Source organism: Macrosteles quadrilineatus, unplaced genomic scaffold (genome assembly GCF_028750875.1).
Source record: "Macrosteles quadrilineatus isolate MER2022 unplaced genomic scaffold, UCM_ALF_1.0 Scaffold_5__1_contigs__length_97177068, whole genome shotgun sequence".
In the NCBI taxonomy this organism is placed as follows: domain Eukaryota; kingdom Metazoa; phylum Arthropoda; class Insecta; order Hemiptera; family Cicadellidae; genus Macrosteles; species Macrosteles quadrilineatus.
Genome location: NW_026542598.1, coordinates 3,612,064 through 3,638,553, shown reverse-complemented (window position 1 = coordinate 3,638,553; position 26,490 = coordinate 3,612,064). Strand labels below are relative to the sequence as shown.

The window sequence follows — 26,490 nt, the reverse complement described above, 5'->3', positions numbered from 1 at the left end:
ATGCCAGCTATCATCCTACCAAATTTCAACCTTGTCGGTTTAGTATTTTTCACGTTTACTTGTCACAAACGTCAATCCATGCATCCATCCATCTATACATCCATCCATACATCCAAACTTTCTTACATATAACATTAGTAGGATAAGTAAACTGTTGTAATATTGCTTGTTTATGTATAGATTTTTATCAAACTTGGCAAATTTATTTATATCATACTAAGTTAAAAATGTTTTCCTAAAAATCACACTTTGTTAGCCTCCCTGTAGGCAGCAAACCTAGGTACTCGTTAAACCCAATGTTATTGAATTAGATTTAATTGAAAATAAAGTCAGATTTAATTGAAAATAAAGTCCCACAAATGTAAATTTGCTTTGGCTGCAGGCTTGCTGCGGTGGGGGGTATTATGGAATTGTAATTGATGTAGAAAGAAGACTTTGTGGTAGTGCATGATTAACTCTAAATTATATAAGATACTAAATAAATCAATCCCGTTGGTCACAGTAGCGCCGGTCGCTTGTTATTTGAACAGCTACTGCAAACCAGATCTACTATTCGTATTTTTGCTAGCAACTATACCCGTGCCTTGCAACAGGATCAGTATGCAAAAGAGACAATGTTGGTTCTTTGAAAATGCCAAATTTCACTCCTACCATTTAATTTAGAAACAAAATGTAACTGTATTACTTAACTTGATAATAGTACGTTTTTGTTAACTCATACTGTGCATACCTATTTAGGCTACCTACGTTACAAAACCAATGATCGATTTTAAGGTATAATAAAATAATGTGTTTAATGGTTTGCACTATAAACGAAAAGCTATCACAATAGATCCAAACTTCAGGATAGAAAAAATTACGAAAATAGAAATAAATATGGAAAATAGGATAATTTTATAACATAGTGAAATTATAATCAGGCAAATGGAAGTTCGCTCAGACTATATATTTGCTGTGGAAGGGGGATTATATTACTGTTGACACAAGAATCAATAAATAAAATAAACCTCATAACACTCAGGATAAGGGCCTAGGTTGATACGGCAATGATTATATATCGAATCTTAATTATTTCATTTATCCATTAATGATTTCTTTTATAACGAATTATTTACTGTAAAATATTATTACAGCATTTCGCAAATATTAGAACATACTCAAACATAAACAAATAAAGTAACTGAAAGAATCATATACTAATGAAATTACATTAACATGGTTTGACAGCTCCATTTAAGTAGTGTTAGGCTAAATAATATTCGGGCGAGTGACATCATATTTTAAATTTATAATCCGTACCCTCTCTGTTCTAATATTCGTGCAGTATTTAATATGTTTGAACCAGCTGTTTGTGAAATCAAAATTCATTTGACAGTTAGTTCTGCTTGTTTATATTTTTAAACATTGTCTGTAGGCTTGTTCTTTGTTACCATGGATACCATCAATCAATATTTACTTTGAAATCTCTCACTTCAAATTTTTGAAGGCCCACGGGGCAGAGCCCTAGGACAATATCGAAGCGGGAATAATTCTATTTGTATCCTCGGAGTCGTAGCTTCATTTGTGTGCAATTTGAGCCCAGTCGGTTCAGTAGTTTTTGAGATTATCTCATACAAACACACACACACACACACACACACACACACAGACACCATCTCTTCTTTATAATAGTATATAGAAGATGTTTACGTTTTGAAGTATGTTTATATGACCTGATCTCAACAAAACAACTAATGTCTCTTACAAATCAGGCCAAGTAACTTGATAGTTCAAAATATTAACAAATAATATAGCTGTTTTTTCATACTGTTTGCCTAGTATACGATTTGAAAATTTTATGTTCCATAAAATTAAGAGTTACTTACGTATAATGGATTAAAATACGTGTACATATTGCATGATTCATAGTAAGCACGTAAATTGCATTTCGTTGAATAATATAACTTTTATTTTCCATTCAAATAACAATTTAAAAATGTGAATTAATTTAAACTAAAAAAACCTGTATAAAACCAGAAATTGTATTTTTTAAATCTTACTTACTGTGTCGAAATCTTATAAACAGAATGTTTTGGTTGAACAATAAACAACCCAATGCATATCCGCTGATCGGTAATAGAGTAGAGGAAGCAGGAATACAAATATAACAGCTTCTTTTGTTTCTAAATAGGAACTCTACGTACTTGTAATTAAAATAATCTGAAAATCTAGAATGTATCTTTCAGAACATAGACTTCCTAAATATGAAAGGAGACAAATTCAATATCTCAGACTCAGGGGAGGTATACTGTCAGTGGTTATTTTGCTGTTCAATAATTTTTTTCTTGCAATCTTGCAATTTTAATATATACTCACTCAATGTGCTATCATAAAACGAAATTGTATTTCCTTACCTGACGAAATATATGAGTTAGGTAGTTTGTTTTTCATAAATACAAATTTACAAATAAAATTTGGTTGGTCCACATTTGTAAAAAAATTATTACTAAGAACGAAAATTGATTGACTAAAAATATACGTTGCTTGAAATTGAATAAGTATTTACATTGCATTCCTTATAACCCATTTTATAAAATATTTGGTTTTACAGTACCTTTTATAAATTCCAAAGGTTTGAAACTGATAAAAAGGTAATGTAAAACGAAATATTTTATACATTACAGTTCCTGGGCTACAACAATGAATTTTAACCCATTTTAGTAACCGACCATATTCTATATCCACACTTTATAAAATGCTATTAGGAGCCTATATTTGAACCTTATAATATACTTTATTTATTATTAGAACCAATAGTATACTAATTATTTTCGTGGAATGCCTTAGCAATAAACACGATAAATTCACTTAAAACAGACAACCAACTCTTCGATTCAAACTGAATGGTAATGGATTATATTAACATAACAAAATAAATTTTATTTTTACTGATCAATAATGTTACTTCTGAATGTTTTTAATATTATGGAAGGTAACATATAACCTACTAATTGCCCATTTAATTTTTTTTTTTTGCTTAGACTCTCTAAAAGATTTAATTGTATAAAAAAGGGACCATAGAAATACTAAAATCAAATATTTATAAAAAACATATAACTCGGACAAAACAAAAGATATAAAATGTCTGGCAAACAAAGCGGTGCTGCATTAATCTAGCATTAACTTCATCACTGAGGGTGCTTTGTTGAGATAATATTCTCTCTTTGTAAATTTAAAACTTCATACTTTGTTAAAGTAAATAGTTTTTTTTTTTGCCAAAAATTTCTTTTTATAAAATAATAATTATTTATCGTATAAGAGCTGTTTCGATAAAAAATTAGTTTTTTTTTGTTTTGCCGAAAATTTCTTTTTATAAAATAATAATTATTTATCGTATAAGAGCTGTTTCGATAAAAAAAATTAAATTACTAAATACAGTATTAAAAATTATAAAGGTATTCAGTATAGCTAAGGTGGATGAAGAGATTATTTTAATTTACAATCTACTAATTTTGTTTGAAAATAGTACATTTTTGCGTTTCTTTTCAAGAGCTATTTTAGGTGAAATTTAATAAGGTAATTTAAAACATATTTGACATAGTAAATATGTATTATGCAAATAACTATCGTAATACACCTTACAAATTTATGTTTAAGCTGCGTCGCTTGATACTAAGCACAATTGTTCATTTTGCCTAATTATCAAGCAATTGCTTTATGATTCAGAATAACAATTAAATTAATCCTCTCTCGTAAAAATACATTTGGCATAGCAGTTATACAGAGATCAATTGTTTTAGAATTCGCATAATAATATTCTTTGCATTTCAGTACTATTCTTAGAAAACTTTTAAGCGTAATCTGTCAGATAACCTTCTGTTTGGACTATTTTTTGTTTAAATGTTATTTTAGAACCTATTGAGAATAAGCTTAGGCTATATTATTAAAGTTTCAAGCCATATTATTACCATGGATTTAATTATGTGAAGGTTTTGTTACATATCCTATCAACATATAAAGATATTTATACAACGCGACTGTATCTGATATCAAAGTCCCATCCCACTAACTTTCAATAAGCACTCAGAATTTTGTATAAAAACCCATCCTATGCAATTTTATTTATGCAATAAAACGAATAAAAACCATAGCAGGGAAAAATCCAGCACTAATACCCACCACTCACTCAAGGCATCTCACATCAAATTCGGCTTAATAGCCTGGGGAAGTGCACCTCAAACATACATAGAACCAATCTTAATACTACATAAGAAAGCTAACACTACAGAAGAAAACTATAAGAATAATAAATGATCTTCCATTCAACACACCATGCCGACAGTACTTCAAAGAAGACAAAATATTAACAGTCATATCCATATACATCTGTGACACCATTCTATACTCCATACAAAAAAAAAATAACAAGACAGGAGCGGATATTCATCAACACAATACAAGGAAGAAAGAAGATATGGATCTCCATTACAAAAGATTTAAGAAAGCACAGGACCAACCCCTGTATATTGGCACAACATTTTACAACCACCTTCCCCAAAATATCAAATTCCTAAAGTCTAACAAAACCAAATTTAAACAAACCCTAACAAATCATCTCACACAAAATCCATGCTACACTAAACAAGATTTCTACACTATTAACAAAAACACATACACGAAAAATCAGTGAAATAGCCTAGGCTGTCTTATTATCCAAATCAAGAACTCATGTCAATTTTTGACCATCAATAAACTTCCTGGGGCTTTGCCCAAAGAAGAAGACGTTCCCCTGCCTTAAGGAGAGTGGCGGTGAAGAAGAAGGTAAAATGTAAAACAGTACATCTATCTGTACAGTCTAAATTCTATTTGGAATGATTTTAATAGAGAGTATGTTTGGTAAGTATTTACTTAAAATAAATACGTTAATCAGACTGTGCGTGTTTTACTACGCCATGCATCGGGTTGGCCGTGTAAAAGAGCCTTGTCAGACACGACAATGTTTACATACCTAACATGTATGTGCTGGTAGATATTTACAAAAGATAATCACGTGATCTAGACAATGTTTGTTCGAGACAAAACGCACGAAACTGGCCGTCTAAAAGTCGTTGGTGGACATACTATCAGTTTTGTTGTATATTTGCGACAAAGTTATTACTTGTCCTTAAACGGCTTGTAAGTTAAAGTAATATTTTCACCCAACCAGTGTTTGCTATTCTTTTATACATAATATGTAAATTTATTGTACCTACTAAATATTATAATAGTAGAGTTTTTACACATATTATATATAAAATTATTACTATAGCTTGTAAAAAATATTTTGTAAAATACTGAAGCATGATCATATTTTTTAAGGTCCTAAACAGCATTTTCTAAATACTTTCGGATATATTTAGGTCCTTTCTTTAGTATCAATTCACCATTTTTCGCTATTACAACTTAAAAGACTATTGCATAATAGTTGTATTTCAACCGGTTGGATTTAAATGAGATATAAAAATGTAATCATGTGGGAATACGAAAACCTTAGTTTTGTACATCAACATGTAAAAATTGTACAAATACTATATTTATATCATGAAACCTGACTTTCTCAGCTCCTAATTTAGTTATGACCTTAAAGTATTTGTAAAAAGTTAACATACGCTTTTTTCAACACAAATGTTAGCTTTAAATCAAGTTAAGATTTTACAGGGCTTACGGGGAAATGAAATGTTCTCATATAATTAGTTCTTTTGTGTGGAGAGCTTATTGCAGTTATACCCTAACCTTTATGTGGTTATCGTGTTATTATCTGCATTGATTGTAATTATTGTATACAAGTCTGCAGTGATTATGGTTATTGTATAGAGGAATACAGTTATTGTGGTGTTCCTGTATTGTTGTCTAGATTATATCACAAATTGGTTCCTGCAGATTGTTTGTCTCTATGAAAACACACTCTCAAAAAAATAATTTCATTGGATTGCCCCTTGTGTCCTTGTTAGCTTTCATTTTTATTAAGTTAAAGCGTAAATACATTATCAACAAAATTTAAACAAACTCCTTGAGAATGACTGTGAAATAAATTAAGAGCGAGGAAAGAGTTAAGTACAAAACACTTCTAATGAACAACGATCTACCTATCTAAGCTCTGTGTTTGAAAGAATAATTACTATATAAGCCTTGAACAAGAAAAAAGCATTTAACTATTGTATTATTTCTATACTATTATACTATTCTATTATTCATGGAAACTATTTTCAACACAATACTTGGAGAAATATTAAATGTTGTGCCTCATTAATTGATATCCCGATGGTTTATATCATCTGGGTCTAGAACCGATATTTCTTGGAAATAGGCCAGCAACCAGAATGTTAAGGCAAACATCATAGCCACCTGACTACCTACGAAATTATTGTAGGCATCAGTTAATCTAGTCATATTTATTATGTCGTGTGTGTAAGAGGTGTTGTTGGTTGTTTAGATCATTCACTGATGGTGGTTTTTTTTACCTTTTTTAGTGAGAGGCGGGAAAATGCGTTTAGACAGGCATGTGGCCAACCTGTATGACTCAACGATGTAAAGAACTACTGGATTGCGCTCTCAGAGGCGTAGCGGGCGCTGTTTTGGGTCTAGCTTCCCCCACTCTCTACTGGCAAGATAGAGGCGGCGTACCTCAAGTGCATGCTAACTGTCAACTGTTTCAACATTTGTTTGATGTAATAACAGTGTGCGGTTTTTTAAAACTGTGATTGAAATTTATCAATATCTTTAATTGTACGCTAAGTATGTGTTTAAATGTTTGTGTCTTGTTCCGCTTACAACTGCACCAACAGAGTACAGAAAGGCAGTGGCATTTCGTTTCACGTGTTAAGTACCTAATGTAATAGATTATAAACAAGGTGTCTGAGTAAGTGATTCCTTAACTCGTTACAGCATTTTTAACCATAGATAAAACATAGTCCCTTGGACTGTGTTTTATCATTGACTGTGGTTATATAGTCAATGGTTTTATCTATGGTTTAACTTAACTGAAATTTGTTGTTGTTTTTATTTTGTTGATAGGGTTAAACTAAAACTGTACATTGTAAAACATGCATAATGAAATAAATGCGTCCGGGCTTATTTTCTCAGAGGTCAGTCAACACTATGGGTTATGATGGTAGGTCGGGTTGATATTGATCAGGTATAATGTACTATTTACATCTTGTGCTATAAATCCCTACTCAAACAAAAGAAAAAGACAATTGTTGATGTTGTTGACAATGAGTTGTTTATATCGTTGGTAGGACTCAACGAGTTTAAGACCCATAGACTTCCCGCTAAAAACCTCGTCTAATCTTTATGCACTAGCCTGGGTACACTTACTTGTCGCACTTAATCAGAACTAGGCTGAGTTTGCCTGCGGTCAAAACGGTCACTCTGTGACCATCCATTCATTTTTTACATGACCTAGACTCAGATATTATTTTTATTCTTTATGCATATTATTATTTAATTATTAATAAATTTTAACGTAATGTGTCCTGTCAAAGGTAATTGCTTATATAGCTAAGCGAATTTGATAGCCAAGACTTTGTTTGATAATCCATGGTATATAAAATATTAGCAAATTTCCCTATAGGGAAGTAGCTATTACCGTAGGTCTCATGGTAAGACCTAGGCCCGGGACCGATTTACTTTTTCATTTTGATGTCCGCAGAGGAAAAAACACCATTCGTTCAAATTCAGTCTAGTAAAAAAAAATTAAAATTAAAAGTGGCTGGATGGCATGTTTTACAAGAAACTTATTCCTACAGGTTATTTAAAGGAAATAATCCGACTCTAAATAAAAGAGTAAATTAATGGAAACATAGTACAGTAGTTTTATTTCCCTTAGGGAAGATAAATCTAAAATATTTCATATGACGCGGTTGAAGTATGAGCTCATTAATATTCATTTGAGCTGAATTAAAAAGACAGAACTAGTTTATTCCTGAATTATAATCAAATCTCCATGCGACTTTTCCCGTATTAAATCAACCTAAATCAATTTATTTTCTGGGTATTATTTATTTCAAAACTCAGTAAGCATTTCTTCTTCTGTTAAATAAAAAGATAATACTTTTCATGGTAGCAGTATGCCGTCAATATTATTGTTTGTTTTTAACCACACAAACTTAAAAAAACCTTGGAAATGCGGTCTATATTATTAATCATTTTGAATTTTTTTCAAGAATAATTTTGAGCAATTGTTGTATAGCTTTTCAAACATTTGGAGTGTTTAAATTGCACTGCAGAATAGCTTTTTATGAGACATTGTCTAACACTGGTAGTGAGCATACGAATTATGTTCTGCACACGTCCATTTATCGGCAATGATCCATTTACTATACAATGTATAACAAATTGTTATTTTATTTATTGTATATTTGTTGATTAAACTAAAAAACTAATAATTTACTGATAAAATATAAGGTATAAGGATGTAAGAGGGGTTTTCTGATACTGTGGATTGTATGTTTTGCCAAACCGCCTTAGCTTTGATAGATGTGAAATTGTTATCCAATTTACTTCAACCTGTTCATTCTAAAGGCACGTACTTTACTTGAATGCTTCAATAGTAGATTTTTCATTTAACGTGTCTTTAGTTGTAAAAATACAACTTTTGTCTCGGATGGAAAATACAAAAACTAAGAGTAGAATCATGAATTGATTGTCCCTCGCATATGTATCATTAATTTGTGCCAACAGTTATTTTCACTGTATTGGTTATAACAGTTTGATGAAAAAATAAATCAGTCAACATCAATTAATGTAACTGATTTGTGAAAGTAAATGGAAATTTATCATTAATATAACTATATTATGCACACATTACTATTTTAAGACAAACAAATACATAACATAACAAAATAACATGATTGTAATAAGAGATCAGTTTCAGTAGGCCATAGATTTTCACTAATAAATAATGACACTCTTTTTTAAATTTGTCATGCAAATATGATACTTGAAAACTCCTAATATTAACATAAGAAATCAAATTCAATATTTTAAAAAAAATTGTGAACTTAACCCAGTCGTAAAGCAGATTTAAATTGTAGAAGGGTTATCTGATTTGTCACGTCAATCTTCAATCCGTCATTTTGTTTGGTAAAAAAAAAAATAACATTGGCTATTTTATAAACCAAACCTACCCTTACTTAACTATTACAGCATTTCCACATAAAATAAACTAGGTGGCGTTCGCAGAGGCATCCACAAAATTGAGCGGAGTCATCAAGGGTTCATATTATATTGTTTTTGTCTTACTGCAGTAAAAACAGTATTTTTTCATGCATGCGCTGCGGGTCTAAAGTAGCATTTTTAATATTTAGGGAGTAAAAATCGTTTTTAGCCTCTATGGAGTAAAAATCAGCTGTTGTCAACTCAGTTGTAAATTTCGATTGTAAACGATTGCATGTATCGAAAATATGTATTGATTTGTGCTTCGTAATCATTTTTAACATATTACAGTCTACAGTCTCTTCCCGTAGCATTTTAGCATTGCAGATACATTAATGTAATTGCCAAAGACAGTTCCCACACTCTGCGCTGTTAGCCTTACTACTTCCTTCACCTGTTCCTACGTCGCGGATCTGTTTCCCTCTCTTCCCATAGCATTTTAAGATTGCAGATACCTGAATCTAATCGTCATAAACAGATCCCACACTCCAAACAGCTCGCCTTTACTACTTCCTTCACCACTTCTTACGTCGCGGACCTCTTTCCCTCCCTTCCCATAGCATTTTAGGATTGCAGATACCCTTATCTTATCGTCATAAACAGTTCCCACACTCCGGACAGCTCGCTTTGACTACTTCCTTCACCACTTCCTACGTCACGGGCCTGTTTCCCTCCCTTTCCCATAGCATTTTTGATTGCCCATACCCTTATCTAATCGTCATAATAGTTCCAACACTCCGGACAGCTCGCCTTGACTACTTCCTTCACCACTTCCTACGTCGCGGACCTGTTTCCCTCCCTTCCCATTGCACTTAAAGATTGCAGATACCTTAATCTAATCGTCATAAACAGTTCCCGCACTCCGGACTACTCGCCTTGACTACTTATTTCACCACTTCCTACGTCGCGGACCTGTTTTCCTCCCTTCCCATAGCATTTTAGGATTGCAGATACCCTAATCTAATCGTCATAAGCAGTTTCCACACTCCAGACTGTTCACCATTACTACTTCCTTAACCTCTTCATACGTCACGAACCTCAAGCTAGTGTCGTCATTTGATTATAGTGCCTGGGGACCGAGCTTTGCTCGGGGAAAATCATTAGTTCACTCTGAAAGCACCGTAGTATTGGAGATACATAAATCCACACATCTACATCCTACACAATTTCCTACGTCATGGACCTGTTTCCCTCCATTCCATTGCATTTAAAGATTGCAGATACAGTACCTTAATCTAATCATCATAAACAGTTCCCACACTCCGGACTACTCGCCTTGACTACTTCCTTCACCACTTCCTATGTCGCGGACCTGTTTCCCTCCCTTCCCATAGCATTTTAGGATTGCAAATACCTTTATCTAATCGTCATAAACAGTTCCCACACTCCGGACAGCTCACCTTGACTACTTCCTTCATCACTTCCTACGTCGCGGACCTGTTTTCCTCCCTTCCCGTAGCATTTTAGGTTTGCTGATACCTTAATCTAATTGTCATAAACATTTCCAACACTCCGGACAACTCGCCTAGACTACTTCCTTCACCACTTCTTACGTCACGGACCTGTTTCCCTCCCTTCCCATAGCATTTTAGGATTGCCCATACCCTTATCTAATCGCCATAAACAGTTCCCTCTCTCCTGACAGCTCGCCTTGACTACTTCCTTCACCACTTCTTACATCGCGGACCTCTTTCCCTCCCCTCCCATAGCATTTTAGGATTGCCCATACCCTTATCTTATCGTCATAACAGTTCCCACACTCCGGACAGCTCGCTTTGACTACTTCCTTCACCACTTCCTACGTCACGGGCCTGTTTCCCTCCCTTTCCCATAGCATTTTTGATTGCCCATACCCTTATCTAATCGTCATAATAGTTCCAACACTCCGGACAGCTCGCCTTGACTACTTCCTTCACCACTTCCTACGTCGCGGACCTGTTTCCCTCCCTTCCCATTGCACTTAAAGATTGCATATACCTTAATCTAATCGTCATAAACAGTTCCCGGTCTCCGGACTACTCGCCTTGACTACTTCCTTCACCACTTCCTACGTCGCGGACCTGTTTTCCTCCCTTCCCATAGCATTTTAGGATTGCAGATACCCTAATCTTATCGTCATAAACAGTACCCACACTCCGGACTGCTCGCATTCACTACTTCCTTCATATCACTTCCTACGTCACGGACCTGTTTCCCTCTATTCCCATAGCATTTTATGATTGCCTTTACTACTTCCTTCACTACCTTCCTACGTCACGGACCTGTTTCCTTCCCTTCCCATAGCATTTTAGGATTGCAGATACCTTAATGTATTCGTCATAAACAGATCCTAGACTTCGCACTGCTACCCTTGACTACAATGTATCGAGTAATCTTAAGTATAATCTTTGCTCAATATTAACAAGTGATGTTTTTCCTTTTGTACTGTATTTGTAATTTCCTAGTATACTGTGGGTAGTTGGCTTATTATGAACACATGCTAAAACTTCAAATCTTTTGTTTACTTTTTACTTGTTATTTAATTCAGCCAACATGGTTACCTAGCAACCCATAAGACTAATGTTAAGAAAATGTGATTTTCAGTTTCATTTTTCTACGGATTCCTGAGAGACTTTTTTAACGCCATATAGATGTTGGCACTCACCGATATGGTCTTTATCACCATGCAAAATTTGAAAACGATTGATTCAGCCGTCTAGGAGGAGTTTGCGTATTACGAAATGCATAAAAGTCGACGTATAAGAGCTTCGCTCGCTTCGCTCGCTCCGCTCAATAAATAACTTTTTGTAATATAAATTCAGAGACAACAGACCTCAGAGTTTTAGTAAATAGTTTTCCTTACGTAGATTATAAATTAGTAATATAATTAAGTTTGTATCGTATTTTAAAGTTTATACATTTAGAAAGCTTTGATTCAGATTGGGAATTGATAAGCTCTTCATCTGCACAGTGTCAGTAAAGTTAAACTTAGATTTAACAACTCGTTACACCATGTCAGAAATGACAGCATCAATCGGCCAAAGTTATTTTAAATTAAGTAGAAACTGTCTACCTGAAAAGTAATACACTTTTTCATCTTATTGAAGGAAACTTTAAAGAAATTATAATAAAAAATCTTAAGTTTAATATTGCATGGGTGGACACGAATATTGTTAAAATCTACTTTGAAACATTACAATTCCATTTACTTCTGAAATATAGATAAATATATAGTTACTTACCAATGATGCATGCCAGTTAATACTTTTACATTGAAGACCCCTGAAAAACATGTTTTATAGGTTAAGCAAATAGTTTAATATATTTTGATTATGTAAACTATGAATAACCTTACCAAAATATATTCTTTAAGAAAGTATATTTGGTTTACTGTCTATCCTACTGATTATTGTTTTCCAAACTCATTGTTTTAATACTGTCCTGTTTAGCAAAACATACGTAGAAAAACTGATAACCAAACAATCACAATCTTTTACTACTCGAACCTCTTATGTAGTCTGTTCTAAGAGCAGGATGGCGTTCACAATACCCCTTTAAAAATAGAAAACTCAAAAAAAAAGGATCTGAAAATCTAGATTTTTTGTGTCAATTAGTAAAGCAGAGAAATGTTTGGTTTTTCTGTTTATGAACCTCAAGGTTAGTGAATGCAGATGTAACAGCTTCCACTAGTCTCAATTATAAGATAATTTAGCCTCTTGGATAATTTTACTATGCAATTACTAGGAAATATAAAACCTTACACAGCTCACTTGTGTGATGCAATACATTACTCTTGGTAGTAATTTGTATTTTTCCAAATTTTTCATTATTTTAAAATTTTATTTCAGTACTAAAATTTATGGTGACTATTTTTTTGCTGTATTTTTTGAAATAAATTTAAAAAAGCCAAACTGTATTATTTTTAATCAAACTCGAAAATAATTTATAATTATCCTGAAGTGAAAAGAGAGAAATACTCTTAAAATGTTTGAGTTAAGGAATATTGTACTGTAGTTCAATTTCCCTGAGAATGAATAAATTTTGTTTGTTTGTCGTGACGTGGTTGAAATATGATCTCATTAAAATTCATATGAGCTCAAATAAATTAAAATGCCAGCATGAGTTCAATGTTTATATGTTTATGAAAACTGCACGGGGCTATAACATGTTACATTTTGCATTTTAAATCGCCTTGTTGTGAGTTTTGTTTTAGTTTGGGCCATGTTATTCATTACACAGTCTATATAAGGCTCAAAAGGAAGGCTTGTTGTTATTTTCTATGCTTTTGAGACATTGTTAGTGTCTTATAATGATATACGCGTAGCTAAAATAATATTGAAACAGTTTATGTTTGGTTTTGTTCTTCGGTTTCTTCAAGCAGATTTAAACCTCTGGAATGATTCAAATTATTTATTGAAAATAACATTAACAAAAGCAAGCAAAGAGACAGTATGTTTTACACAAAATATTTGTTGTACTGGGTTATCTTTCCTGACACATAGAAAATTTGATCCTCAGTTTGTTTAAATATTACAATAAATGTTTTACATTCGAGATTTTAATGGACTTATCTCTATGGTTTAATCTCTATGGTTATACAATCCACTAGTTGGTTCTTGTTTCTACTATGCAAGTATAAACTTATTATCATACAGTTAAAGCTAATTTTATTTAGTTATAAATTTGATTTAAATCCTGAATAAATTAAAAAGTAAAAGCAGAGATGCAAATATTCACTTTTTTCGATTGTAAAACTGAATAATAATACTTTTTATAGTATGATGACTTGGTTGAAAATCTGGATTTCATCTCACCAAACTTCAATTCACAACTTTGATTTATTGATAATGAATTTGATAATTTTATTGTTCAATTGTTTTAATGATAATTTGTTTTGATAATTTTATTTTATTTTTTATTGTTTCAAGAATGACATAAAATAATCACTTTTTACACAAATAGAGTGATGTAAACGACACTACGGACTGACTTGGCGAGGTATTGATTCACACAGATAACGAACGTTTGATTGATTTCCCACACAAATCCGTTAGTCTGTAATGATATATCGAATCCGCATACTGTTTACCTTTTTTGATTGAACCTAACAAAATGTCCAAAAAACATCGTTTCTTTTTATGTGTATTTAATCTTGTTTTCTCGTTGTTGACATTTATTTTTGAATTAATTGGTATTACAAGATTGATATTTTTTTCAATTTTATAGTAGCTTTCCTTTTATAATTGTACGTGTAAGTGATTTTATAAAAACAGATACGCCACCCATTCTGTATATTACTTATGTAAATATTTTTTTTAAAGATTCAAATACGTATAGACAATTTTACACCAATGTTCTGTCACATTATTTCAAAAAATCTAATACATTTAGATTTTTCTTGAAGATTGCAGTATTCAAAAACTTTAAGTATTATGGTCCTTTATTAGTTCTTTCATTTTTCTGAATCATCATAAAATCCTCAACTAGAATATGGTTTAATAATAATTTTACATCCACTAGAACATAGTTCCATGTCAATAACAAAACTGTTAGAATAGTAATATGTTCAACATACATGTAACACGCCATGTTGTACAAGGACAGTGACCAGGTAATCCTAGCCAATAGCTTGACAACAGATGATGTTTTTGTACCAACTTTAAGTATATTTTTAGACGATACTGATATCGCAATACACTCTCAAGTAACAATGGCGATGGATGAGATTTCCTTGATATCAAGTTTTATAAAAGAATTGTCTTCTATAGAGAGCTATTTTGTAATGAATTTGATGCGGTTAGCTATCTTTGTTGAGTATTTATAATAAAAGTAAGGATTAAAGTTCATGTGTCTGGTTGTTAAGAAAGGTTGTGGATATTTTTTTACAGTTATCAGTTTATCTATATTCCGTCAGGAAACATGGGACACGAGGTGCCAAACCGTGTGCAGAAAAATACATTGAAATAGTTAAATCGAATAGTTAGTAATCAAATAGTTAAAAAGAGTGCAAGTTAATTTCGAGCCACCCACATGGTTATTTGGATTTGAGACGTTTTAGGGTGTCATTTTGTTATAAGTAGTCCGATTTTAGCTTTCTTTAGTCAATTGTTTAGTTTTGTCAAGACCTGTAAAATGATACCAAACTTGACTATACTTGCAATTTGAAAATTTTGAGCTACCCCCTATCCCCGCTACCCATAAGGGCGACATTTTCCAAACTAACCATAATTATTGTAGCCCCTCATTTCTAAGAAGGTTGCCGCAAACCGATTTCAGATATCTCAAAAGGTTTAAAAGTGAAGGGAGGGTGCAAGTTACTTTTCAGCCACCCTGTATATGAGTTTGTCCTACCATAAAATTACATTTGTACCTTTACCTATAACTAAGTATCTTTATTTAGTTTTATTTAAACATTTTTTTTAATTTTTTTTTTAATTTTGAAAGATTTTAAAAATTAAACTCAAACCAAAAAGAAGTCTTTACATTTCCGTTATTTGACTATGCAAGCGATATTTGGAAATGTTATTAAATGTTATATTTGTTTTATTTTATGATCAAGAAGTTATTCAAAATTTATAACCAGCATCATCTTTTCCCATCCTCTTTCACATCGTCCCCAAAGAACCACATCTGATAAAAACGCTGCATTTGCAAGTCTAACAAGCCATTCAAATACGGCGATATTATCTCCACGACGCTTTTTAGTATTATATTCGTTTGTTAGCTTTTGCTGTTTTCAGAATCACTTTGCTTATTATAGTAAGAAATATCTTCGAGACTGGTTTTAGGGAAGAACTGTTATAAGTCCTTTTTATAACGGATGTAAGTACAATTTTTATATTACGTTTAAGTTTAGTTGTTTTAATAAATTACGATTGTTAAAGGATAACTTTATCAATGCTTTTGAATTGTTTATTGGCCACTGTTGGGTAGCTAGCAACACGTTTTACTAAAAGTGAGATAATTGAGCTAGATCTATTAATACGTAACAAGACCAAGAAGAGATTTTACCAACAATGCTATGCATTTACTATTTATATTTTAAATGAATAATTTAAAGCATGTTTTATAGTTTTACCATAGAACCACTTATAACAAAGTGGTGGTAGTAGAAATCCCCCGCATTGAGCCCCGCGTTCTGATTGGTCGAGAGCTCGATGACGTCACAAAGATGGCGGAAGGAGTAGGGCAAAAAGTGTTTGGCGGGAGCTGGGATGGAACCTGGTCCGGCGGCATGAGAAGCCGAAACGCTAACCACTGAGCCACGGCGCTCGATGTTAGACTTTGTGTCGAGGTCGTATACGAGGGCCGGCTTCGAGGGCCGGCATCGGGGGTCGGTATCGTGGATGTTTTTTTTTTTCTTTGGCACGAGATGATCGTGGTTCTGCTTTTCTCCACCAGAGTGTGCTGATATCGTCTGTTTTGGGAAAAAAAGGTGGTTCCGTCCTTCTCCACCAGAGTGTGTTGATACCTAGGTCGACTGGTCTCTAAACCTATTGTTTTTGTTTATGGTTGTATTAAATTGATTGTGGTTCTGCTTTTGTCCACCAGAGTGTGTTGGCACTGTTTGATGTATTTTGTGACTATCTCAGATTATACAATATGTTATTGTTATAGTTGTACCAACTTGGATGTTTCATAGTCCTACCCTCAGGCAAACTAATAATATTTCTGGTATATTATTTGCCTTGACTTATATGTTATTATCATAGTGATACCAACTTAATTATTTCATAAGCGTAGGTTAAACAATCAATGTTGATTACAAATTTGCAATAATATGTATAACAAAATGTTCTATACCATCTTTTATATTTTACTGTAATCTAAACTGTTTACCATTATATGTTACTAACTGCACTAGTTTTGCTAATATAATTAGTTGTTGTTGTTATTATATATATATATATATATGTAATTTATCAAACTTGAGAGATATCTGGGTTTTAAGGAATGAAACTACAGCATACATATACAAATAATGTTTCTTTTTATTTAAAAAATAGTAAATTTATGCTTCTACCAGACATCCCTGTACATTTCAATCGAAACCCCCCTTTATTAAAATTTTCAATCTGCTCGTCTGAGAGATGGGTCACAAAACGCTGAGGGAGAAATGTTATTGCTGGTCCTCCACCATCAGGTAAGGTTATCTCAGCAACGACTGATGGTCCAAATTTGCTGTCCGTTCTCTTCATAGATGTTATAGGGTATCCTTCTTTAGCAGTGAGCTCCTTACAGCTGTATTTTGGAGGTCCCTCATACTTTTCCAATTCAGCCAATTCACTGAGCATCTTATCCATATTCTGTAACAATTTGCAAACTAATGTATTTCTGTATTTAACCATTTGTTTTAGAGATAAAAAGTTAGTACCGTCTGAGCAAGAGTTAATTCTTTCTTGACAGTCTTGGTGTAAGCATGATAATTATCGGCAGTAGCAGTTGTAATGTATAGGTTATAAAACTAAGAATTGTTTGGTACCTAATCAATATGTTAGAAAATATATATAAAAAACGTGTACGTTTTGCTGATCCACTTGTTACCAATGTCTACTTATTGCCTGATGAAGAAAGGAAATCAGTTTGGGAGATGGTGGCTAGAGATAGAGTTCGATTTCAGAGAAGAATAAAAGAAACAGGTGAAATAATTTCAAAGGTACTTATAATACCTCGTAGTTAATAATAATATATCAATAATATAAAGGACAGGACAAAATTAAAGTTAAAGTTAAAGATCGAAATATTAATAAAATGTGTTCAAATTACTTACGTAAAATTTGCGTGGAAGTGCTTGAAGAGATTGTAGCAGTAGAACGCTGTAGCTTCGAAGTAAGACGTGTACTGTGAACTGTGGTGGTACGATCGTTTATATAGTGGGGAGTTGGCGCGCTTTCCGGTTGACCAATCCCGTGGTAGAACTGGGTGTGACGTACACTATATAGCGCGCGAGTTTCAAATGTTGCGTCAATAGCTGTTCACTAGTTTCTCTTTGAGTGTACGAGTGGCTGTTTGATGGTGAGTACATATTTGTAGTTTTTACTATGGAACCTATTCATATCGTTAGAAGCCATGATACGTATGTTAGAAAATTTAGAATGTCTGGAAGAAAAACCATTTTTAAATTTAATACACCACCGGCTGGTTATAATGAACTTGATTGGATCAAAAGTGGTTTTGCTCAGTTGGTAGAGGAAATGAAACGTGAATGTACAGGGACGAATGATTATTTAGGATTTACTTTGAAAAGTTTGAATTTAAAGAATAAGGAACCTGGATACGTTGCTTTTAGACCATCAGAGGAGGTGAATGATGATGTTTTGTGGACTATATTTGGGGGTATTATACAAAGTAATGAAGAGTCTGTTACATCTAGTGATACATTTATAGTGGAGTGTACTAAAGTTAGTCTACCTGTAGGATCTGGGGGTCATAAAAGATCAGGTTTCTATAACAATTTTTCAGAAGAGTGTCGTAGTAGAATTGGAATTGTTACAATTAAAAACATAGATAACCTGTGTTTAGCTCGAGCTTTGGTAGTTGGAAAGGCTCATGCTAAAAATGATCCTCTTTACAAAGCAATCAAACAGGATAAGGGTAAAAGACAGACGTTGCGAGCTGAAAAATTGTTAGCAAAAGCTAGGGTTTCAATACCTTTAGAAGGAGCTGGCATTAGAGAGTTAGAAAAGTTACAGTCTCATCTAAAAAAATACAAAATAACTGTTTATAACTACAATACGAGAGGTAGAGAGACCTATTTTAGTGGTGACAATGCTGATGCAAAACTAAAAATCAACCTTCTTTTTAATGAAGGCCATTTTAATGTTATAACTAGTTTAACATCAGCATTTGCCTGTAAATACTATTGTGAGGCTTGTCATATTGGGTATGAAAAGCAAAATGAACATAGATGTTCATCATTGTGTTCAGCCTGTATGGTAACCTCACCGCCCTGCAAACTGGAACATGATGGTATTACTTGTCCTGACTGTAACCGTCATTTTAAAAACCAAACCTGTTTTATTGCTCACCAAAAAAACATTTGTTCATCTGTAAAGAAGTGTGGGGAATGTAACCGGATTGTAAGACCCAAGGGTAGAAAACAGATCCATGTGTGTGGAGAACAGTTTTGTAAAGTATGTTTAAAATATACTGATCCTAACCACAAATGTTATATGAGAGTAGATTCAAGTAGACCTAATGCAAAGAGCTTTTTATTTATATTTTTTGACTTTGAAACTCGTCAAGATGAAAACATTCAAGATGATCCAGAGAAAAAACTTCATGTTGTAAATCTTTGTGTTAGCCAACAGTATTGCTGGCAATGTATATCGAATGATGATGACATTCACTGTGAAAACTGTATGATCCGTCAAAGAGTGTTCAATGTGAATCCTGTAGAAATGTTCATGAACTATGTAATGGAGGCAAAAAAGAAATTCAAATCCGTTTGTGTAATTGCGCACAATGGGCAGGGCTTTGATTTTCAATTTCTGTTAAAGTATGTGTACAATGAGACAAAACACAGTCCAAAATTGATTTCAAGAGGGACAAAAATCATCCTAATGGAAGTTGATAATGTAAGATTTATTGACTCTATTAACTATTTTCCTATGGCATTAGCAAACCTCCCAAAATCATTCGATCTTGGCCCTGAAAAAAAGAAGGGATACTTCCCACATCTTTTCAATACTTTGAGCCACCAAAACTATGTCGGACCTATCCCTGACAAAAATTATTACTGTCCAGACTCTATGTTTACAAAAGGGTATGAAAAGTTTATAGAATGGCATAATGAGCAGGTTGTAAATAACTACACCTTTGATTTTCAAAAAGAAATCCTAGAATATTGCATTTCAGACGTGGACATCCTGGCTCAAGCCTGTATTAAATTTAGGACGATGTTTTTAAAAGAATGTAACGTAGATCCATTTTTGGAAGCAGTAACTATAGCAAGTGCTTGCAACTTAGCATTTAGAAGAAACTTCCTCAAGCCAGACACCATAGGTATTATTCCTATAGGTGGTTATCGTCTTGCCGATAACCAATCTGCAAAGGCTCTACAGTGGTTGGCCTTGGAAGAGGACAAAAGAAATGTGAGGATTCAACATGCTGGCAACAGCCGAGAATTTAAAATTCCAGGCATTGGAAAGGTTGACGGGTTTGATGGAGAAATAGTTTATGAATTTTATGGTTGCTATTTCCATGGATGTCCGAAATGTTTTCCATATAAAAGAGAAGAACCTCTTCAAGATGATCTATCAGACAGTTTACACTTGCGGTACGAAAGAACCATAGAAAGAACAGGAAGGATACGACAGCAGTTTGATGTAATAGATATGTGGGAGTGTGAATTTGATGATTTGAAGAAGAGAAATAAATTGCAATATCTTAACAATATCCCGATTCTAAACACAATCCCACTAAACCCGAGGGATGCTTTTTATGGGGGCCGAACCGGAAACTCAAAGACATACTATAAGTGTAAGAAGGAAGAAGGAGAACAGATATTCTACGTAGACATTTGTTCTCTCTATCCTTGGGTCTGCAAATACGGTATGTTTCCTGTAGGACATCCTACGATATTTGTTGGTGATGAAGAATGTCTAAAGAGAGGAATGGAAGCTGAAGGACTTCTTAAATGTAAAATTCTACCCCCTACAAATCTTTATCATCCTGTATTACCGGTGAAAATGAATGATAAATTAATGTTTGTCTTGTGTCGTGTGTGTGGAGAGAACTTGTCATCTTCTGGAGAGTGTCACCATGGAGTGGAAGAGAGAGCTTTGGTAGGAACATGGACTATGATGGAAATAAGAAAAGCTGTAGAGAAAGGCTACGTAATTCTAGAGCGATATGAGTTGTGGCAATATGAAATGGCTACTTTTGAAAATGGAGGTTTATTTACAGAATTCATCGACAAGTTTTTAAAAACCAAGCAAGAAGCTTCAGGTTATCCCGACTGGTGTAAAACAGAAGAGGAAAAACAACGATACATAAAAGACTACTTTGACCATGAAGGAATTTCATTAGATTCTGACAAAATCGAGAAAAATGAAGGGATGCGCTCGCTTTCCAAACTTATGCTCAACTCATTTTGGGGCAAGTTTGGACAGAGGCAAAACCAGACCAAAACGTTAGTGACTAGGGATCCTAAGGAATTGTTCAACCTCCTAGTTAGTCCAGTAGACCAGGTAAACAGAATTAAAGAGATCAATGAAGAAGTTGTCGTTGTAAATTGGCAGCATTTAGAAGAAGTTGGCGAATGCTTAAGAACTGTCAATGTGGTCTTAGCAGCTTTCACTACAAGTCAAGCCAGACTAAAACTATATGAACACCTTGAGAAACTAGGAAACCAAGTGTGCTATTATGATACAGACTCGGTTATCTACGTCTATAGACCAGGATTATATAAAATACCTGTTGGAGACTACTTAGGGGACATGACTGATGAGTTAGCTAAAGATTATGGACCAGGCTCATTTATTGTGGAGTTTTGTTCTGGTGGTCCCAAAACCTATGGATATGTTGTTTATTCCCCAGTAACAAATGAGTATAGAGAAGTTTGCAAAATCAAAGGTATCACCCTAAATTTGTCTGCTAGTAGAAAATTGAACTTTTCATCCCTAAAAGCTATGATTTTAAGTGAAACCAGTGAATCAGTACCAATTATAGAAAGTAGAATTAGAAGAACAGAGAGTAGAGATGTGGTAACAATTGTGGAGAAAAAGGATTTCAAAATAACAGGTCCTAAGAGAAAACACGATGGTGATCATGACACTTTACCATATGGATACAAAAAACAATGTAAGACTCCATAAGCGGGGCATGAGAACACACAAATTTATCATTCATTTTCAACGGTCATGTTTTAAGATGCAAGTGGACAATGTAATGTAAAAATAGTTATTGTAGTCAAATATAGGTAAACAAAATTATTATTTAGTATCTTTAGAGATTTTGGTGAGTGTAATTACATGTTAGGACAGTGTTAAGTGTTTTAAAATGATATTCTGTAATATTAATGATTCAATAGAAAAGATTTTTATACTAATATTATTTCTTGCAAGTATGAGTTTTATCTACATTATGAGAATCACTGAATTAGATATGATACATAAATTATGTAATACAGAATAATATGGTCATTTCCACAATGGAAGCTAGACTGGCAATTGCTGATGAACTACATAGGCCTGCTAGAAAAAATTACCTCAGACGTAAAGTTACTCTTAAGGGCCTCAACGATTTATATCAAGCAGATTTAGTGGAAATGCAACCATATTCTAAAATTAACAAAGGCTATAAGTATATAATGACTATGATCAATTGTTTTTCCAAGTTTGCTTTTGCAATACCACTAAAAAGTAAATCTGGTATAGAGGTGGCTAAAGCTTTAGAACCAATTTTAGCTAAAAATAAAATGAAAAACTTTCAAACAGACCAAGGTACAGAGTGGTTTAATAAACATGTAAATAAACTTATGAATATGTATAAAATTAATCATTATCATACATACTCTGAATTAAAAGCTAGTATTGTTGAAAGGTTAAATCGAACTTTAAAGTCAAAAATGTACAAGTTATTTACAGCAAGAGGAAGTTATGAATGGGTAAGCATATTAGATCATATTACTAGTTCCTATAATAATACAAAACATCGGACCATTGGTATGAAGCCAAAAGAAGTGAAGAAAAAACATGAAAAACAAATATTAAACAGAATAAATGAAGCAGCAAATCCAAAAAAGGTATACAAATTTAAAGTAGGGGACAGTGTTAGAATTAGTAAGGCGAAAAGAATGTTTAAAAAAGGATATTTACCAAATTGGACAAACGAGATATTTAGAATACATGCTGTCAAACCAACTAGACCAATCACTTATATTCTTCAAGATCATAAAGGAGAAATATTAAAAGGTGGGTTTTATACAGAGGAAATTAGTAAGTCCAAGACTGGAGATGTATATTTAGTGGAAAAGATTTTGAAACGAAAGGGTAATAAGCTCTTAGTTCGTTGGGCAGGGCACGATAAAAATAGTGATAGTTGGGTTCATTCTGATGACCTGCGACTGTGATCTGTTGTTATTTTAAGAAATAGCAAATCCTTATCAAGTATTTATCATACTGTCAGCACATTTGAGTAATCAGTCAGTATGCGGCTTAAGAAACAGAATGTTCATTTAACCGTGCAGAACTTTGACCAGTTTATCGGTACAGGATGTGTAAAGAGGAACAAACATGGGGATTTATTACCAAACTCTATTCGTTGTATAATTTGTGGACCTAGCTCTTCAGGGAAAACAAATATTCTATTTAATTTAATTTTTGATAAAAACGGTGTTAGGTTTAAAAACATTTATGTTTTTTCAAAATCTCTATATCAACCAAAATATGAGTTTTTAAAGAAAGCTATGCCTAAGGAAATTGGTTATTTTGCTTACGACGATAACAGTTTAGTCATTCCCCCGAATGAGGCTGAGCCGGATTCTATCATGATATTTGATGATATATCTTGTGAAAAACATAATAACATTCGTAGCTACTTTACCATGGGTAGGCATAATGACATTGATACATTTTATTTAGGACAAACATACAGTGCTATACCAAAACAGCTCATTAGAGACAATTGTAATTTTCTCATACTGTTTAAACAAGATGAAATGAATTTGAGACATGTGTATGGTGATCATGTGACTACTGACATGTCTTTTGAAAAATTCAAAGAGCTGTGTGCAAAGGCATGGGAAGACAAATATGGGTTTTTAGTCATTGACAAAAGTCAGGATCAATATAATGGACGATACAGGATTGGTCTTAGTAGTTTTATAACGGCTTTCTAATGGTGCGCATTTATACTTACAATGATATAAAGGGTTTCGATGTAAAGCTTCATAATGTTAAATCAAATTTATGTACATTTTATTACAAAGATAAAGGTAAATTTTGTGGCAACTATTGTAGTAGAAGCCCTCCACATGGTTTTCAGTTTAACAAGAGATGTTGGAGACATAAAAGACCTAAAAGCTCAACAATTATACCACCTGTAATACTTCTTATGATCTCAGCAAGTGAGAGGACTTATAATAGGGATGCTTGGTTAAACTTTGTATACCGTTGTCAAAAGAAGAATGTTCCATTGGAACTAGTGATGTATCATGAAGATATGAACAACTGTACGGTAAGAAACCCGCAAAACCTCATTTCTAGGTTCAGACCTTTTCCTGATATATTTGGACCGACCCTACCCCTGCGAGATCTACATGGAAGCGTTAATTTTTCACAAGTCGTGTTTAGAATGTTAGAATATGGATGTTTGATACCGAATGCTAGTAGATGTATAGTTTTGACAGAAAGAACAATACCGATAAGGTCACCTTTAAAGATTTATCAAACCGCTATGTCTTTAAAGTGTTATATAAATATAAGTTATAATGTTGCCTATGATGTTGTCCCAGACGGCATTCCTCCTCAACCTAGGGGTAAACCATTCAGTGGTGTTAATAATCTCTGTCAAGGGTTGTATACTGTAGATTTCTTAAGAGAAGCTTTACCTACAGTTGCCTTAAATTGTGAAAAATTCGGAATCAGTTTGAATAATTGTGTGTATTCTGTAACAAATTCAAAATTACTCGAACAGTGGAAAAGGTTTACAGGGGCAAATCCATGCGAGTTTTGGCTCTTGAACTCATTTTTATTACAGAACATTAACAAACACAGACCAATTGATACGCTCAAGAGGTTCATGACGACAGCAGTAGAAAAAGATGTGTACATAGTATCAGAAATCCCTCAGTGGAGAGATGATTGGAAAAGGACATTTATATTTAAAAGTCTTATACGACCGTATGTGATACCACGTTTTGATTCTAGAGTACAGAATTATTATAACGGACTGGACTTTAGTTATGGAATCTCCTTAATAGATGTAATACATTTCATACGAAAACACAAAAAGCGTGCAATGTTCTTTAGACAGGTGGAATTACCTTAAATTCTCAAAGTAAAACTCAAACTTTTAGTTTTCACTATGGAACCTAAGAGTAAACAACTTACTGCCAAACTTATTGAGTTGCGTAAAGCTATTAAACACAAGTATAAGATGTTCAAAGAAGGAGCTGAAGAAAGTGATATATTACTTGAAAAGCAATACAAACCGATCATACAAGAGCTAAGAAAAACACCACAAAACGTCACCGATATAAAAACGGAGCAACCAACTATTAAGGAGGAACATGTGTACGACGACGACAAAGGACAATCGTTAAATTATTATTCTACTGATGACGACGAGGAGGAGGAGACTGAAAGGTTCTCCCCCGACACCATGTCAACACCTAAAGGTAAAGATTTGTCAGCACTAGTGTCCACACCTCAACAACAAGCGTCAACAACTCAGTTTATTGAGACATACTTTAAGAATCCCATTACACAGCATTATATGGATATGTATCTAAGAGATGCTGGTGGAAATAAAAAGACCATAGACTATGTTTATGGACCTCAGTTTTTAGATGGTGAAAAGTTGATGGTAGGTGGAAAAGAATTAGATTTTGATAGTGAGGGAAATATAAAAATAGGTGGTATAAACTATGGGGCATCTGAAGGTCTTTATGAATTACTTTTCAAAAGACTACCAGATAGTAATACATACACGAATGAAGATTTAAATAAATACAAAAGTATACTATTTGATACAAATGCTCATAGAGACGGTTTCAGGCATAACGGTAAAATTAAATCAAGTAGAGGGCAAAAATATATCAGAATTATCCAAAAACTATTTCCCAGTCGTGGTAAAGGTATGGCGTGGAAGAATACAAAACACCACGATGTGTTATATTGGGACGATCCAAACGAGTTGGTGGAGCGATTTGAACACATAGCTATGTCCACAGAAACTGGAAACAAAGTGCATGCGAATGAAATTATTAGTATTGTGGAAGAGTTGAAAGAGGCCGGCTTTATAAAGGGTTTTGGTAATAGTAGATTCAAGGCATTGTTAAAATGACGATTGACAAGTTTGGACGCAGCTCAAAGTCCTCAGAAAAAAATGTCAAAGGACCTAAAGGCGATGGATTTGATATGACAGCTGATGGGCACTACGATATAAAGAGCAAGCGCCTAACTAACATTGGGGAGGCTGTAGAATCACTTGATGCGGTGTCCAAATTATATGTGGATTCAAGACTGATCCCACTGGAGAGTGGAGGTTTTAATTTGGGGTCTAAAAGGATGAGAAATGTAGATGATGCTCTTGAGGGAAAAGATGCTATTAATCTACAGACTTTAAAACGAATGTGTTTGACACAGGGTGAGGACTCTGACTTTGACGCTG

General features: G+C 33.5%; 1 protein-coding gene across 5 annotated transcripts in view; it reads right to left on the bottom strand.

The window, feature by feature from the left end:
• Window positions 1-26,490, bottom strand: part of LOC128996031 (uncharacterized) — a 107,999-nt gene that overhangs the window by 49,041 nt on the left and 32,468 nt on the right. For 4 of the 5 annotated variants that reach the window (XM_054421153.1, XM_054421151.1, XM_054421156.1 and 1 more), the window contains exon 2: window positions 12,396-12,435. The exons of the other annotated variant lie outside the window; for it this stretch is intronic. The gene's annotated coding sequence lies outside the window, so the exon portion shown is untranslated. The remainder of the gene's footprint in view (window positions 1-12,395; window positions 12,436-26,490) is intronic. 5 annotated transcript variants of the gene reach the window in all.